This window comes from Magnolia sinica, chromosome 12 (assembly GCF_029962835.1).
Source record: "Magnolia sinica isolate HGM2019 chromosome 12, MsV1, whole genome shotgun sequence".
Taxonomy (NCBI): domain Eukaryota; kingdom Viridiplantae; phylum Streptophyta; class Magnoliopsida; order Magnoliales; family Magnoliaceae; genus Magnolia; species Magnolia sinica.
This window is the reverse complement of record NC_080584.1, coordinates 68,693,541-68,709,656: the sequence shown is the minus strand read 5'-3', so window position 1 is coordinate 68,709,656 and position 16,116 is coordinate 68,693,541. Positions and strand designations below refer to the sequence as shown.

Genomic DNA, 16,116 nt, shown 5'->3' with positions numbered 1-16,116 from the left:
TCGGGATCTCTTATCTCAACGGCCCCATGAGGAAAAACAGTAACAACAATGTAAGGGCCGGTCCAACGAGATCGAAGCTTACCCGGAAAGAGATGTAATCGAGAATTGTACAAAAGGACCTTCTGACCAGGCGTGAATGATTTTCGTAAAATGTGTTGGTCATGAAATGCTTTCATCTTGTCCTTGTAAATTCTCGAATTATCGTACGCATCATTTCGAATTTTCTCAATTTCATTCAATTGAAGTTTGCGTAGCGAGCCAGCGTTGTCCAGATTGAAATTAAGATTTTTGATCGCCCAGTACGCTTTATGTTCCAGCTCCACAGGCAAGTGACAAGCTTTCCCATAGACAAGTCTAAAGGGAGACATTCCAATAGGGGTTTTAAAGGCAGTACGGTATGCCCATAAGGCATCGGTCAATCGGATTGACCAATCCTTATGGTCAGGGTTAACCGTTTTCTCCAAAATGTGTTTAATTTCCCTATTAGAAATCTTGGCTTGCCCACTTATCTGTGGGTGGTACGGGGTGCTCACCTTATGAGAGATACTGTATTTCTTCATTAAGCTCTCAAATGGTTTATTGCAAAAGTGTGAGCCCCCATCACTAATGATGGCTCGAGGCGTTCCGAATCGAGAAAGGATGTTTTCTTTTAGGAATTTAATGACCGTGCGATGGTCATTAGTTCGACACGGAATCGCTTCAACCCATTTAGTGACATAGTCCATGGCGAGCAAAATATACAGATTTCCAAATGATTGGGGGAATGGTCCCATGAAATTGATGCCCCAGCAATCAAATGCTTCAATGATAAGGATGTGATTCAAAGGCATCATATTTCGACGGGACAATGCTCCCAATTTCTAGCAACGCTCACAAGCTTTGCAAAACTCATGAGTGTCCCTAAACATAGTGGGCCAGTAAAAGCCACACTGCAGAATCTTAGCCGTGGTCTTTTTAGCAGAAAAGTGACCACCACAGGCCTGTGAGTGACAGAAGGAGATGACGCTCTGATGCTCATCGTCTGGTACACATCTCCTTAGGATTTGGTCTGGACAATATTTAAATAAATAAGGATCATCCCAGAAAAAGTTGCGCACCTCGGTGAAGAATTTCTTCTTATCTTGCGCAGTCCACTGTGTCGGTATGGCACCTGTAGCAAGATAATTAGCAATATCAGCGAACCAAGGTGAATGGGAGACTCGGAACAGTTGTTCATCAGGGAACATGTTGTTGATATGGGTCGTCTCAAGGGGATCAGAGGTATTAAGGCGAGAAAGGTGATCGGCCACAACGTTTTCTACTCCCTTTTTATCTTTAATTTCCAAATCAAATTCTTGGAGTAGAAGGATCCATCGTATCAGGCGGGGCTTAGAATCATTCTTAGAAAGAAGATACTTAAGTGCCGCATGATCTGTGTAGATAATGATCTTGGATCCGATCAAGTAGGACCTAAATTTATCCAAGGCGAACACTACGGCTAAGAGTTCCTTTTCCGTAGTCGAGTAGTTCACTTGGGTAGAATTTAGAGTCCTACTCGCGTAATGAATGACGTAGGGCCTCTTATCTTTTCTCTGGCCTAGGACCGCCCCAAGAGCATAATCAGAAGCGTCGCACATAAGCTCAAAAGGAAGACTCCAGTCGGGTGGCTGCATGATAGGTGCAGTGGTTAACGTGCCCTTAAGCTTGGTGAAAGTTTCCTGGCATTGCTCAGTCCACTCGTATGGAGCATCTTTTTGAAGAAGATTACATAAAGGACGAGAGAGGAGACTAAAGTCCTTTATGAATCGCCTGTAAAATCCTGCGTGTCCTAAGAAGGATCGCACGTCTCTGATGTTCTTGGGTGGAGGTAGGTTAGAGATAAGATCGATTTTTGCCTTATCTACCTCGATTCCCTTGGACGAGATGATATGCCCAAGGACAATTCCCTTCTGAACTATGAAATGACACTTCTCCCAATTAAGTACCAAGTTCTTTTCTTCACATCTTTTCAGCACATATTTAAGACTTTCCAAGCACTTGCTAAAAGATGGACCGTAAACAGAGAAATCATCTATGAAGACCTCTAGATATTGCCCCACCATATCAGAAAAGATACTAAGCATATATCACTGAAAGGTGGCAGGGGCATTACATAGTCCGAATGGCATCCTTCGATAGGCAAAGGTGCCGTAGGGACATGTAAATGTGGTCTTTTCCTGGTCTTCAGGGGCTATCTCTATCTGGTTGTGGCCCGAATACCCATCAAGGAAACTGTAATAGGAATGACCAGCTAACCTTTCCAGGATCTGATCAATGAATGGTAAAGGAAAGTGGTCTTTCCTTGTGACGGTATTCAACTTCCTGTAGTCAATGCACATTCTCCAACCAGTAGTGACTCTAGTTGGCACGAGTTCATTATTGGCATTGGCTACGATGGTGATTCCGAACTTCTTAGGGACCACTTGAGTTGGATTCACCCATTGACCATCGGATATAGGGTATATGATACCCACGTCTAATAGTTTAAGAACCTCGGCCTTAACCACTTCCTTCATGTTTGGATTTAGTCTACGTTGTGGTTGCCGAGCGGTTTTTGCATTATCCTCAAGATATATGCGGTGAGTACAAATCGAGGGATCGATTCCCTTGAGGTCTGCTATCGTCCATCCCAGGGCTCCTTTATGCTCAATGAGAGTAGATATGAGCATATTCTCCTGTTCTTTCTCCAGGTGGGCAGAGATCACCACCGAGTATGTCTCATCTTGACCTAAATAGGCATATTTTAAATCAGAGGGCAAAGGTTTTAGGTCAAGCTTCGGCGGCTTGAGGTTAGACGGTAAAGGCACTACATCGGTTTGTGGCAATTCTTCAAATTGTGGCCTCCACCGGTTAACTTCAAGTACCAGTGCAGTATCAAGCAAGGCGCATGTCTCCCTAATCATGTCATCATCAAAATCATGGGAGTGGGCCAAGCACGTCTCTAGATGGTCGGAGGATAAGGTTAGAGGTGTCGTATCTTCCACGAAAGAGTCAATCATGTTAATGTCGTAGAAATCGTCATCCTCTTCTAAGTTTCTGCCGTTATTAAAAAAAATGTTTGACTCCAATGTCATATTCCCAAAAGACATAGTCATGACACCATTCCTGCAATTGATAATTGCATTTGAAGTGGCAAGGAATGGGCGGCCAAGAATGACGGGGATCTGAGTGCTTATGTTATTGATGGGTTCGGTGTCCAGGATGATAAAATCTACAGGGTAGTAAAATCTATCAACTTGGACCAACATATCCTCGATTATTCCTCTTGGTACACGAACAGAGCGATCAGCAAGTTGTAGTGTGGTTAGGGTGGGTTTTAATTCACCCAAACCTAACTGTTTGTATACCGCGTAGGGAATCAGATTGACGCTCGCTCCTAAGTCAAGAAGTGCATGATCAATTCGATGGTCCCCGATTACACATGATATGGTTGGGCTACCGGGATCCTTAAATTTCTGTGGCACGTCTTGCTTTAGGATGGCACTCACTTTCTCAGTCAAGAAAATTTTCTTTTGAATACTTTGCCGTCGTTTGGTCGTGCATAAGTCTTTCAGGAATTTGGCATATGAAGGTATCTGTTTAACGACATCAAGTAGAGAAATGTTGACTTTCACTTGTTTCAACACCTCTAGGATATCCTGAGAGTTAGAGAGAGGTTTTGGTGAAACCAACCGTTCGGGGAATGGAGCAACTGGCTTATCTAGAAGTTTCAGTTTTAATTTTTGTGGGGCATCACTGGATCCATCATTGTTGTCCTCTTCTGGTTCTTGAGGCTTTTCGGGCCTAACCGGAAGAGTTTTATCAATGATCTTTCCACTCCTAAGAGTGGTGATGGATTTAGCGTGCCCCATCTGATTTGAAGAATTGGGATCATTAATCTCGTACTGCGGTTTAGGATTGGGGAGAGGTTGTGCAGGAAGCATCCCATTTTCTATAACCGTCATACGAGAATCTATCTTTTGTATAAAATCTGTAATTCCCCGCATAGCCTGAGCCAGCTCTTGTATGGAATTTTAAACCGGTTCCTCTTGAGGTTTCACTTGATTTGGATTTTGATTGAAGAAACCTGGAGGAGTAGCCGTTTGTCCATTCCTCCAACTAAAGTTTGGATGATTTTTCCAACCAGGATTATATGTATTGGAGTTAGGTCCAGTAAAAGGTCTTTGATAGTTGTTTACGGTATTAGCTTATTCATTCAACACTCCTCGAAAGGCGGGTATTGTAGGACAATTTTCAGTTGTATGAATGTTGCAATCACAGATGCCACAAACAATTTCATTAACCTTATCCTTCTTTCCTTCCATGGCCTCAACTTTCCTTATGAGCGTAGTCACTTTACACTTGAGATTATCCTCTTCTTTCAAGAGATATAATCCACCTTTCTCCTTTAATTGAGTTGGCCTAGACGTGGTGTTTGATTTTGGGTAATAGTCCCAAGATTGTGTTTTTTCAGCCAGACTGTCGAGGTAGTGCCATACCTCGTCGACATCTTTATTAATGAACTCTCCATTACACATTGTCTCGACCATTTGGCGCATGGAAGATGTCAGTCCATCGTAGAAAAAATTTGTAATGCGCCACGTTTCAAATCCGTGTTGTGGGCATGAACTGACCAAATCTTTGAACATTTTCCAACATTGGAAGAATGTTTCATCTTCCTTTTGGGCAAAGCTCATGATTGCTTTTCTGAGGGTAATCGTTTTATGATGTGGGAAGAATTTTTTTATGAATTCCCTCTGCATGTCGTTTCATGTGCCAATGGATCTAGGATGCAGTGAATGTAACCACGTCTTAGCTTTCTCTTTTAAGGAAAAAGGAAAGAGTTTCAGCCTAATTGTATCTTCAGATACATTAGGAAAACATAATGCAGCTATAATCTCATCGAAAATTTTCAAATGTAAATATGGACTGTCTGATTCAAGTCCATGGAATTTAGGAAGGAATTGGATAACTCCTGGCTTGATGTCCATTTGTCCTGTGTTTTCAGGGAAAATCATGCATGAGGGCATACTCACTCCCACCGGTTGTAGATAATCTCGTAAAGTACGAGGCGGGGGTGCCTGTTGCACCTCATTTTCATCTTGGGTATCCTCCACCCTGGGTGGAAGTAGAGGAGGTTGGTCTTCAGCCATAACTTCAGTTAACTCAGGGGATTTCGAGCGGTGTCTAGTCCTGCGATGGATAGTCAACCCCTCAACCAATCCTCCTTCAGTTAAGAGACGTCGAGTGTTGTCACGGGCCCACTTGGGCATGAAACACTCACAGCCCTCAATCAAATTTAAAGCCTAGTCCTAAGAAAGGAAAAGAAAATCTAAAAAGAAAGAGAGGGAGAGTTGGAAAGAAATTACCAAATTAGAGTCCTAAGTTAAAACCTGGAAAATAAAACAAAATAAGTTAGATTTTAAAAAGAGAAGAACGATCCTTTAAAAGAAAAATAGCAGTAAATTAATTTCTAAAAGAAGGAAATCCTAAAAGAAAGTGGAAATTTCTAAAATAAATTAGGAAAGACCTAAACTAGAAAGTAAATTATTAAAAGAGAACTGAAAAATAGAAAGTAGGGAAGGAGCTTACCGAATTAGAAATTTCTATCTTAAAGGCCTACAAAATAGGAAGGTTAGTTTCTAAACAAAAATTCTAAAAATAAATTAGGAAACAAATTAGATTCTAAGAGAGTTAGAATTAGAAAGTTACTAGAGAACAAGAATAGAAGGTTAATCTCTAAAAAAGGAAATAACGAACCTAGTTTCTAAAAACAAAAGAGGAAAGTTTCTAAAAATAAACTATATCCTACAAATAGAGAAATACTAGAGTTAGAAAATTTCTAAGATTTAAACCTTAATTCTAAAAACAGAAAAAGTAGAGAAATTAGGAAGGAATTACCAATTTAAGAACTTATGTCAGGATCCTACAAAACAGGAAAACAGGTTAAGTTTTAAAAACAATAGAATAAAATAAAATAAAAACTTTTATCCTAAAGTAAGTAAAATCTTAATCCTAACCTAATTCTAAAACTAATTAATTCCAGAAAAACGTAGCCGTCAATCCCCGGCAACGGCGCCAAAAACTTGTTCACTCCCCAAGTATAGGGTTGTGATGTAGTAATAAACTCGGTGAGACTGAGGTCGAAGCCACAGGGACTGAAACTTGTGCGTGATCTGAAATTGACTAGATATAGAATTAGCAAAAAGATGTAATATAAATCCAATGTAAATTGATGAATAATGGTGGAATAATTATCGAAACTGAAGGAATTCAGAGGAAGGAAACTAGGGATTCAGAAGATCCACTTGTAGGGATCAGGGAGATCTTATGCCTGCATTAAGATTCATGGAAATCAAACTGAACCTACTTGATTTAGTCTTCATGTGATGAAAGGAATATGAATCAGAATGGATTCTATCATCAAACCATGCCCAGGAGACAGAGCAAACAACAGAATTAAACCAATTACCAACCAATCAGATGATTGTGAAGGTTAGGAAGGATACCGCTATCCAGCCATGCCCAGGAGACGATGGCGAACAACAGGGCTTCCCGACGTCACAATCAAAATACGGAAAAGGAAATACTCAAAGCCATTGCAAACCCATTGTAATGTCAGTCACAATAGGCCATTAAAGACTACAAATATTCTCATAATAAAATTAAATCAAAATTCAATTCAGTCTAAATAAAAGGCATAATAACAGTCTCCCATCACGCTACAGGCTTCACCTCTTAGCCCTAGCTAAGAGGTTCAGCCAGACATGAATGGCTTGAACTCAAAGCAAATAAAAAGAAAATGAAAATGAAAAATAAAAGAAAATAAGAAAAAAACTTATTATCTTTTCTTTCTCTCTCTCGTTTTCAGCCCCCTGTTCCAGCCAAAGCATCCAACCACGTCTAGCTTTTGCCCGTCACCTTCAGCTTCCTTCCTTTTTCTCAAAACGAGTGCCCCCACTTATCTCACTGATGGCCTCCTTTATAGGAACTTCAGCCTCGGTGGCTGCGTGTAGATCTGGAGTTGGTGCGTGGCGAGGTGGACGGCAGTTTTCGCAGCACGACACAATCGTGCTCTGCTCTGTTTTTATGCAAGCAGATCTTGCGTTCGATCCTTGTTTGGCCTAAATTTGCTAGCCGATTTGGAGATCTGATCCATTCAGCATCCTTGAAGTCGGTCGGTTGCATCTTGGGAAAGGTTTGGACAGTCTAAATGGATGGTCTGATCATCTCCATGATCACGAAACGGCTGCAGCGTGCGATCTCTCTAAATCCCGCGTAACTGATCCGTAAATGGGCTTACGCTGATGCTTGGTGGGGCCCATTATTGATGTCGACGGAGGAATCCATGCCGTCCATTAGATGCGTGACGAAAAAACGGTCGGAAATGGATGGTTTTTATTGTCTGTTGGTGCGGCCCCTGTGATCTTTGTTCCACTGTCCGTTGTCCATTTTACCAATCGAAAACGGATCTCCTTTGTTTCTTGAAATAAATCCACCTTGGCCTGAGTGAGAGGGGCCATGCAAGTCTTATGGACGGTCTGGATTGATCCGTCGAATCATGGTGGTGGCCCACAAGAAAGAGCCGCAAGCTCTGCTTCTTCCGCAGGGAGGAATTCGAATTGGAGAGGGAGAGCTCGGTCAGCGCTTGCTGACCGAGGTTTGGATTTTTGGTGTGCACCCGGTGCACCTGCGTAACGTGTACATGCACTACTGTATGGGTCCCACAGAGATGTTTGTGAGAAATCTACTCCATCCATCTGGTTCTTCACATGATTCAAGGCATTGAGACTGAAGATGAGGTGTATTCAGAGATCAGGTGTGCCCCAGATCAGTAATTTGTGGGCTGATCTGTCCGTTGGGCCACTTTCACAGTGATCCAGGAGCTGCAATTTTATGTGTACGATTCATTTATGGTCCTCAGGCCACGTATGGAGTTTTGAACTGATCAGATGGTGGGAACCCTATGATCTTGCATTCTGGACACTTTTCAAGCCACTTGAGCTTCAATTTCTCGATTTTCTTGGATCCCTGGCGTGCAAATCTGTCGATCTTGGTCTCCTAGGGTCCATCCCATGCTCTGGTGCTTTCAGACCGTTAAATCTATGCTTTTAGTACCCTTTCCCAATCCTGGCTCGTGAATACGCCCTGCATCACAAACATGATTAAATCAGGCTGTTAAACCGTACTATGTTCGTAAATCCAGGCAGTAACTAGGTCTGATATGCAATATTTGACCCTCAACACTGGAGAGGCAGCATCACCTGCGTCTGAAATTGCTTGGTCACCATTGCCCATAAGATTAATATTGCGGACCCCCGGATGGTTGCCCAATATTCCATTTTTAAGGTTTGTAATGCCTGTAGATGCATTTTGACAAACATATGATGGGGGACCTGAGTTGTAATGAAACTTTTTAATAACCCACTGTTTGGTGCTTTCCTTTGTTGTTTGTTGGGGAAATGAGGGAGATCCGCATTTGAAGAGAGGCTCTATTTCCGCGATAATGGGATACTCCTTCCCCAATACTGTTGACCTCAGAACTTGGTTAAAAGAAATGCTCGGGTGGAGGATGACTTTTATTTTGGCAAAAGCCTGAAAGTATCCAAACCTTGAGTTTGAGTCAATTTCAATGATTTTGCCGAAGAAACTCCCTAGATCTAGGATGACAGACTAGATCCAGGCATGGGCTGGGATACCGAAGAGACGGACCCAAACACCCTCAACCCCTATAACCTCCGCTGGAGACCACATTTCTACTGAATGAAGCCCCATTTCCGTTTATAATGCTTTGTTTTTCTTGAATACTTCGATCTCAGTTTCGGATTTGAATTGAATCAGAAGTTTAGAGTAAGATATTCTTACTACTTCCACATCAGAAAATTTCAGATTTTGCTTCTTCAATGGAGGAATAAGACGATCAATGCGAACTTCCGGATCCTTCACAGTCCCCACCATGGCGATACTTAGCCAGCGAAGCCGATTATTCACTGCTTTTGAATCAGCAACAGAAATGATACCCGAGCTCGCTTCCGTTGAGATTTTATCATATGGTTTTGGTCTGGTTGCCACCTCCAGATATGGACGTTCCATTTGTGGTTTTCTGGTGTGGTATTCTGGACAAGATGGAGGAAGCATTATGGCTCTGTTGTCCGATTTCCTTTTCGCCCAAGTGATATGGGCCACCCTCCCGTCGATTCTTCTGTCGTGAAGACGGTGGATGGCATTGATCGCGTCCTGTTCATAGCAGAAACAGATGAAAGCGAAGCCGCGGGGACGATTCAACTGTCTATTCCATGGCATGAACACATCTTGTATTTTCCCAAATCGGCCGAAAATATGGAGAAGATCTTCTTTCGTGGTATCAAAGGTTAGGTTTGCTGCAAAGATGGAGAAGAAAGACTTAGAAGGTTGAGATTTCGGGGGGGGGGGAGGACAGTCACCCACGGCTCCACCCTAGCGCGATCTCCATTTCACCCTTCATGTTGCTCGTGCTCCTCCATCTTCCTGCTCTTGCCTTTTAACTTGAATCTCTAATGAACACAAGAAAAGCTTGATGATGAGACAGAAAATCTTTCCCATGACCTTGTGCCAACTGAATTGAAGAAGAGCATCATGCAAGCTCGAATGGACAAGAAGTTCATGCAGGCTCAACTTGCTCAGTTGATTAATGAGAAGCCACAAGTGATTCAAGAGTACGAGGCTAGGAAGGCCATACCGAATCAACAGATAATCACCAAACTGGAGAGGGTTCTTGGTGTGAAGCTACGGGGAAAGAAGTCACACACACACACACACACACACACACACACATCATTCATCATACTCTTCTAGAGTATTAAAGCAAACTGAGAGAGAGATCCAAACTTCTTCTGATTTCATTTCTTTCAACATATAGCATGCAAAATCGCATGAAAAAAATGCCACCCAAAAATACAAACCGTTTAAAAATATCCCAATTAAATCAATCAATGGTGTCATTAAACCATGCAATGACATTGTCAGGTCATTAGTGGGCCACCAAGATGTGCCATCAACAAAATTATCCAATCAAACATCCTAATCATTTGATGATTTAGCCTGCCAATGGATCGGTAGAGCAAAAACAAACTTTGGCCCATTGATATCTTTATGTGCACTTGCCAGATTAGTCTACAATGTACATTTGTCATGTGTTTTTAATATCCATAGCATCCATCTGGTGAGCCCCAAAATCTCCTCCATTACAATCAGATGGCTAAAAATCTCATCCATCACAACAAGCCATCTGGTGGATTTTTCTTTTACTAGCTGACCAATTGCAGACCACTAATCAGATGGCTGAGATTATGTGATAAGGGAGAAGTTTGCCAATCCCAATCCCAAATGAAAAACCCCAATTCCAATCCCAATCCCAAAAGAAACACCCTAATTCCAATCCAAATCCCAATCACAAACAAAAAACCAAATTCCAATCCTAAAAGGAAAAACCCTAATTCCAATCCCAAATTGAAAATACTAATTTCAATCCCCACTACAAGCATATAAACAAGATGACCGCCAGGGTCGATGGCTGGAGCACTAGAATCTTATCCCAAGCAGGTCGGGCAACTCTCATTAAACATGTTCTGGCCAGCATACCAGTCCATACAATGGCTGCCACTCCTATCCCTCTAAGGTGCTTATCGGATATGGAGAAGAGTTTTGCAAATTTCTTCTAGGGCTGGAAGAATGGAAAGAAAAAGTTGCATTGTGCCAGTTGGAAAAAGATCTCCGCCCCGATTACGGAAGGTGGCCTGGGCATAATAAGGCTGAAAGACATGATGCAGTCCCTTAGAATGAAGATGGCCTGGGCGATCTCTTAAGGCAACAGCAAGAGCATATGGGCAACCTATATGAGAACCAGGTATGACAGCCCTACCGAACCCGGCGTCGACGACATCATCTCCAGGAGAAACAGATCAGTGTCTTCCCCCTTATGGAACAGTCTCCTTCCCCTGTTTCCTCTCATCGTCGCCAACTCTCGATGCTTTATAGGGAGGGGTGTCGGTAATCTCTGGGACTCAAATTGGACTGGGATTGGCCCCCTACTGAACGTCGTCACCAAGCCAATTCCTCTGAACTTGAGATCCATGCAGGTGAAAGATTTTATTGGCAGTCAAGGCCCTTACCCCTGCTTGGTGATTCTGGAGTTCCTTCCGCAGGAGGTCTTTTAGTTTATTTGCCATAGTGGCTTTTGCACGTCGGACTCAGAGGACGCCCTTGTCTGGCCATTCACCACGTCGGGTGACTTTTTTGTTCAATCTGCGTGGTCTATTCTCAGGCAGGGGAGACCAAATAGGGCCTAGTCAAAGTGGGTTTGGCACGCTCAAGTCCCACCAAAAGTTTTAGTTTTCATCTGGAGGCTTCCAGGGGGGGCGATTCCTGTGGATGATCGCATCCAAGCGAAGGGCATTTTGATAGTTTCGCGCTGTGAGTGTTGTCCTCTCACTGTTCACCAGGAATCTGCGGGCCATCTTTTCATCTCGGGGCAGTTGGCATTAGTGGGGTGGCGGCATTTTAGCAGGATTTTTTGGTATTTCTCTTGCCGAGCATGTTTCCCCCTCAATTCAGGCTCGCTTTATGGTGGGGGGCGTCGCCGCCTAGTGGCCACCTGACCCATATCCGTGGCCTGACTCCTATTTTCCTAATGTGGGAGGTCTGGAAGGCGTGTAACCGGTCCAGGTTCGATGGCAAGAAGCTGAGTATCGGGGCTGTTATCTCTAGAACCAATTGGTGGTTAGACAGGATGTTCAAAGGGGGCGGCGATGCCCACTCCACTCCCTATTCCTGGCTAACTCGTCTCCAGTTGAGGAATCTCCATTTACCGTTGGCAACCCCTAAGGCCAAGAGAGCTGAAATAGTGGTTTGGAGGAGGCCGGATCGGGGGTGGGTTAAGCTTAACATTGATGGGTCTTCCATTCAAAACCCAGGTCCGTCAGGTGGGGGAGGGCTTTGTAGGAACGAGAAAGGTGATTTGGTTTTTGCGTTCTCGCATAGTTACGGCTTCGGCACCAATAACATGGCGGAACTTCAGGCAGTGTATGAGGGCCTTTCTCTTTGTGCGAATCTAGGCCTTTTGAATGTTTGGGTCGAGTCAGACTCAAAATTGGTCGTTGACATGCTCAATCAGGTTACTCGGCCAGGCTGGAAGTGGCAACATTGGTTGGCTCGGATCGCCTCCGTTACTTCTACGGCCGTTGTCCGCTTCATCACACTCTTATAGAGAGGAACGGGCCAGCGAATGGGTTGGCCCGTCTTGGCAGTTCGACCTAAACCAATACGGTCTTCCATGCTCAGAGGGACCTCCCACGTGAGGTCCATGGTCTCCTGTTGTTAGATAAAGCTGGCCTGGAGGCCATTAGGTTGGTAGATAATGTATAGTCTTCTTTACGATAGGAAGGTCCTTAGGTTTATTTTGGTGCCTGGGGTCTTCCTGAAGTACAGTCCTTGAAATGAATATCACTTTTTAGTATTAAAAAAAAAACAAGATGAAGAAAAAAAACATTACCTTCTAGGGTAGAAACCCTATTCGTTAGATGCTGAGCTATGGTCGGATCTCCATCACGATGCGGCTGATGCACCGCTAGGTTGCAGTAAAACACCACTGGCTGCCACCCAGCTAGCTGGTGGAAAAGGGGCGTTCGGACGCGAGAGGGATAGTAGGCGGATAAAGGGAGAGAGAGAGAGAGAGAGAGAGAGAGAGAGAGAGAGTCTAAATCTATTAAGGTGAGCTTTGCAAATGAAGTATTAGGGCATCCAGTGTTTTCAATTTATAGGGCCCCTTTACTGGCGGCCGGCAAAGGGTAACCTCAACTGACGGCTAAGCCTATATTTCTTGTAGTGCCCAGTGCACGCACATAATGAAAGTGGGGACCACAATGATGCATGATGCAATATACACCATCCATATGATTCTATTTGTCCTATTATGACATCTGTCCAGAGATGGGGTAAATTTGATGCTCGTGTGGGCCACACTAATGAATTACACCCCAAATCTTAAAGATGAGGTGTTACGTGGATCATGTCCATATCAATCCTTCATGAATCCACCATAGGTAAACACGTCCAACAATTGGATCCTCCAACAATTCTAAAAAATTATATACAAGCTGGTATTCCCCATTATGTAACAACATAACTCTTACATGTTCGATCCTTTTCAAAGCATGATTTCATCATCTACGGGGCAACGAGCTTCCTTTGACGTGACATCCACATACATAATTTTATATCCATCAACACATGGTACATCATATCCATCATGAGCATATAATAGCCATGAAACTAAGTCATAATGGTTTCCACATAGTTTCCATATATGCATGTTTACATGCATGATTTCATCTCTAAACATCTACATACACCTCATGATAAATATCAACAAAAATTCCAGTAATAAAACACCATAATTACCTCATGTAAAGTACAATTATAATATGTACAAACATCACACACAGTCCCAAACCAAAACCACATTGTATAAGGTCCACACGTCTAACCCTAATGGGTGCACCAACCAAGAGTTGGTGGGTTAGCTCGGTTCAATGAGTTAACTCACCGACCTAAATGAATTCATGGATTCCCATGACATAAGACATTCTTATGGTGTTCCTAGGGTCACACGGCCCATCTAGGTTGGTACATTAACATAATTCTCATGCAGTTTATGCACCCAACACTACATAGTTCTATGTTTAAATCTAATTATGATTTAATACTTCAACAAATTAAATCATAATTAATGATTTGATTTAACAATTGTTTAGCCTAAATCAGAGAAGGAATTAAATTGTAGAATTGATCCGTGCGATTGAAAACTGACTGCTTCATGAGAAAATCACTCAATCAAAACTATATTCGTATTTGTGTCAATGATTAGTTTAATAGAATTATCTTCCAATTAGATAGTATAGGACTTCAATTTCAACAGAGTTATACATTTTATCAATGAATGAGATATTATGATTACTATAAGAGGATTCTTGGATCCTTAATCTTTAATTTTTTATTAATTTAAAATTATTTTTTACCTTGCTAGATTAAAAACATAGACAAACTATTAGCATTAGATTAGTTTTAAGTTCTGTTCCCCATTTCCTGTGGATTAGAACTCGATCTCACCAAGTTATTACTACATTGCAGCCCTGCACGTGGGATTGTCAACCCTTGGGTTCAATCAAGTTTTTGGTGTTGTTTCCAGTGAGTGGCACAAACAAAATTAGCTTTAAGTTTTCTAGATTTGCTTTTTTATTTTAGGTTAGGTTTCTCTATTTTACTAACCTAGGGTTTCTTATAGGTTTTCTAATTTCATATTTTTTTTTTCAGGGTTTGTTATTATTATTATTTAGATCTTCTAGCATTACTAACATCATTTGCTTGTTTTTGTTTATAAGTTACTTCTAGTTCTTGTTCCTCTATTTTGGTAACATCCCTCACTCCCTCTACTTTTCATATTAATGTAGCATTTTATTTTGTGTAAACAAGGATTGGTGTAGGCACATGTAAGTTACTAATTCTCCAATTTTGGTGTAGCAGTCTACTCAATCTGCTGGAATGTATGTTCAGGAAGATTCTGAGTAGTGTCGGCACCGTGGAGGTGGATGTTTGAGCTCACTTGGCATGCATCAGGTGACCCAGTCGCTCTTTATGTTGTTGTTCCTCTGCCCTAATCCATAGCTTTGGATGCTAAAACCTGTTGGCATAGCCTTAGATTGTTGGTAAAGTATAGATTTTGTCAAGGGCAATTTCCCTTTTATTGTAAATTATCTTTGTTGGTCGTAGTTATGACTATATGATAGGCTAGGCCTAGATCTTTTGTGGTGCCCGAATTCATTTACATTCATTTTCAGATCAAAACAGTTACACGTCATGACACTATGGCCAAATTGTGAATTTACGATAGGTTTGCTCTGTCACAAAAAAGCCTTGCTTTAACGACGGACTTAGTTCGTCTCTAACAGAAAACGTCTGTTGCACCCACCGTTTTAGGGAAATTGGGGTGGTTAAGTAGCGGGATTTAGCGAAAGACCAAAATCCCATCGTAAACTAAGATTTTACGATGGATTTTGGTTTGTCGTAAATTAAGATTTTACGACGGATTTTGGTCTGTCGCAAAGTACCGCCCCTAGCGACATTTTATTTGCTTTTGCTAAGGATTATGGTCCGTCGTAAATTGACTTTTACCCCTGCACTTTTTTTGCGACGGATTTTGGTCCGTAGTAAATTTACTTTTGCACATGTTTTTGTGTGTGTGTGTGTGTGTGTGTGTGTGTGTGTGTGTGTGTGTGTATAGAATATGGTGGAAATTTGTTTCATTGAAGTCTAATAAGTGTTTTTTAATAGAATTTCAATGCTCTAATTGTATTTATTTGTATCTAAGATTATTTTGTATAAAGTGATTGAATGCAACGATTTTTTGTTTTGTTTTTATATCAATTGATTGGAAACTATTATTATTATTATTTTATTTTTTTTTGCTTTAGAACTAATAATTAAATGCTTTAGAACATCACACAAAATCCCACTATACATCCTTTGTATTTTAGGAAATGAAGTTTGAAAAATTTATGATTGAAAATAATAAATATTTTAATATATAATTAACATTTTGAAAAAGAAAATTGAGAGGTTTAAAAAAATTATGATTTTGAAAAAATAAATCATTGAGAATTTTAAAAATAAAATTAACAATGTTTGAGAAAAATTGAGATTTTGAAAAAAAAAAGTGATTTAATAAAAATCAAGATTTTGAAAAAAGAAAAAAAGAAAAAAAGAAAATAGAGTAATTTTGATAATTTTGAAAAAAATAGATATTGAAAAAAATGATATTTTGAAAATTAAAATTGAAAACATTTAAAAATATATGACAATTTTGACAACTTCGAAAAAAGAAAATATTTTGAAAAAGAAAATGAGATTGTGTTTTGAATTTTTATTTTTATTTTTGGAAAAGTTTGATAAGAATGAAGAAGAAGAAATATTTTTTAAAAGAAAATAGAGAAGCTTGAAAGAATTGAAATTTTGAAGATAAATAATGAGATTAAAAAATTTAGATTTTGATGAAAACCTGACATTTTGAAAAGGAAATTTGAGAAG

General features: G+C 41.0%; 1 non-coding gene across 1 annotated transcript; it reads left to right on the top strand.

The window, feature by feature from the left end:
• The first annotated feature begins 4,605 nt into the window (after window positions 1–4,605).
• LOC131222067 (small nucleolar RNA R71) lies at window positions 4,606–4,712 on the top strand. The gene has a single exon (XR_009159775.1). It is a non-coding gene; the product is annotated as a small nucleolar RNA R71 (small nucleolar RNA).
• The last annotated feature ends 11,404 nt before the right edge of the window (window positions 4,713–16,116 follow it).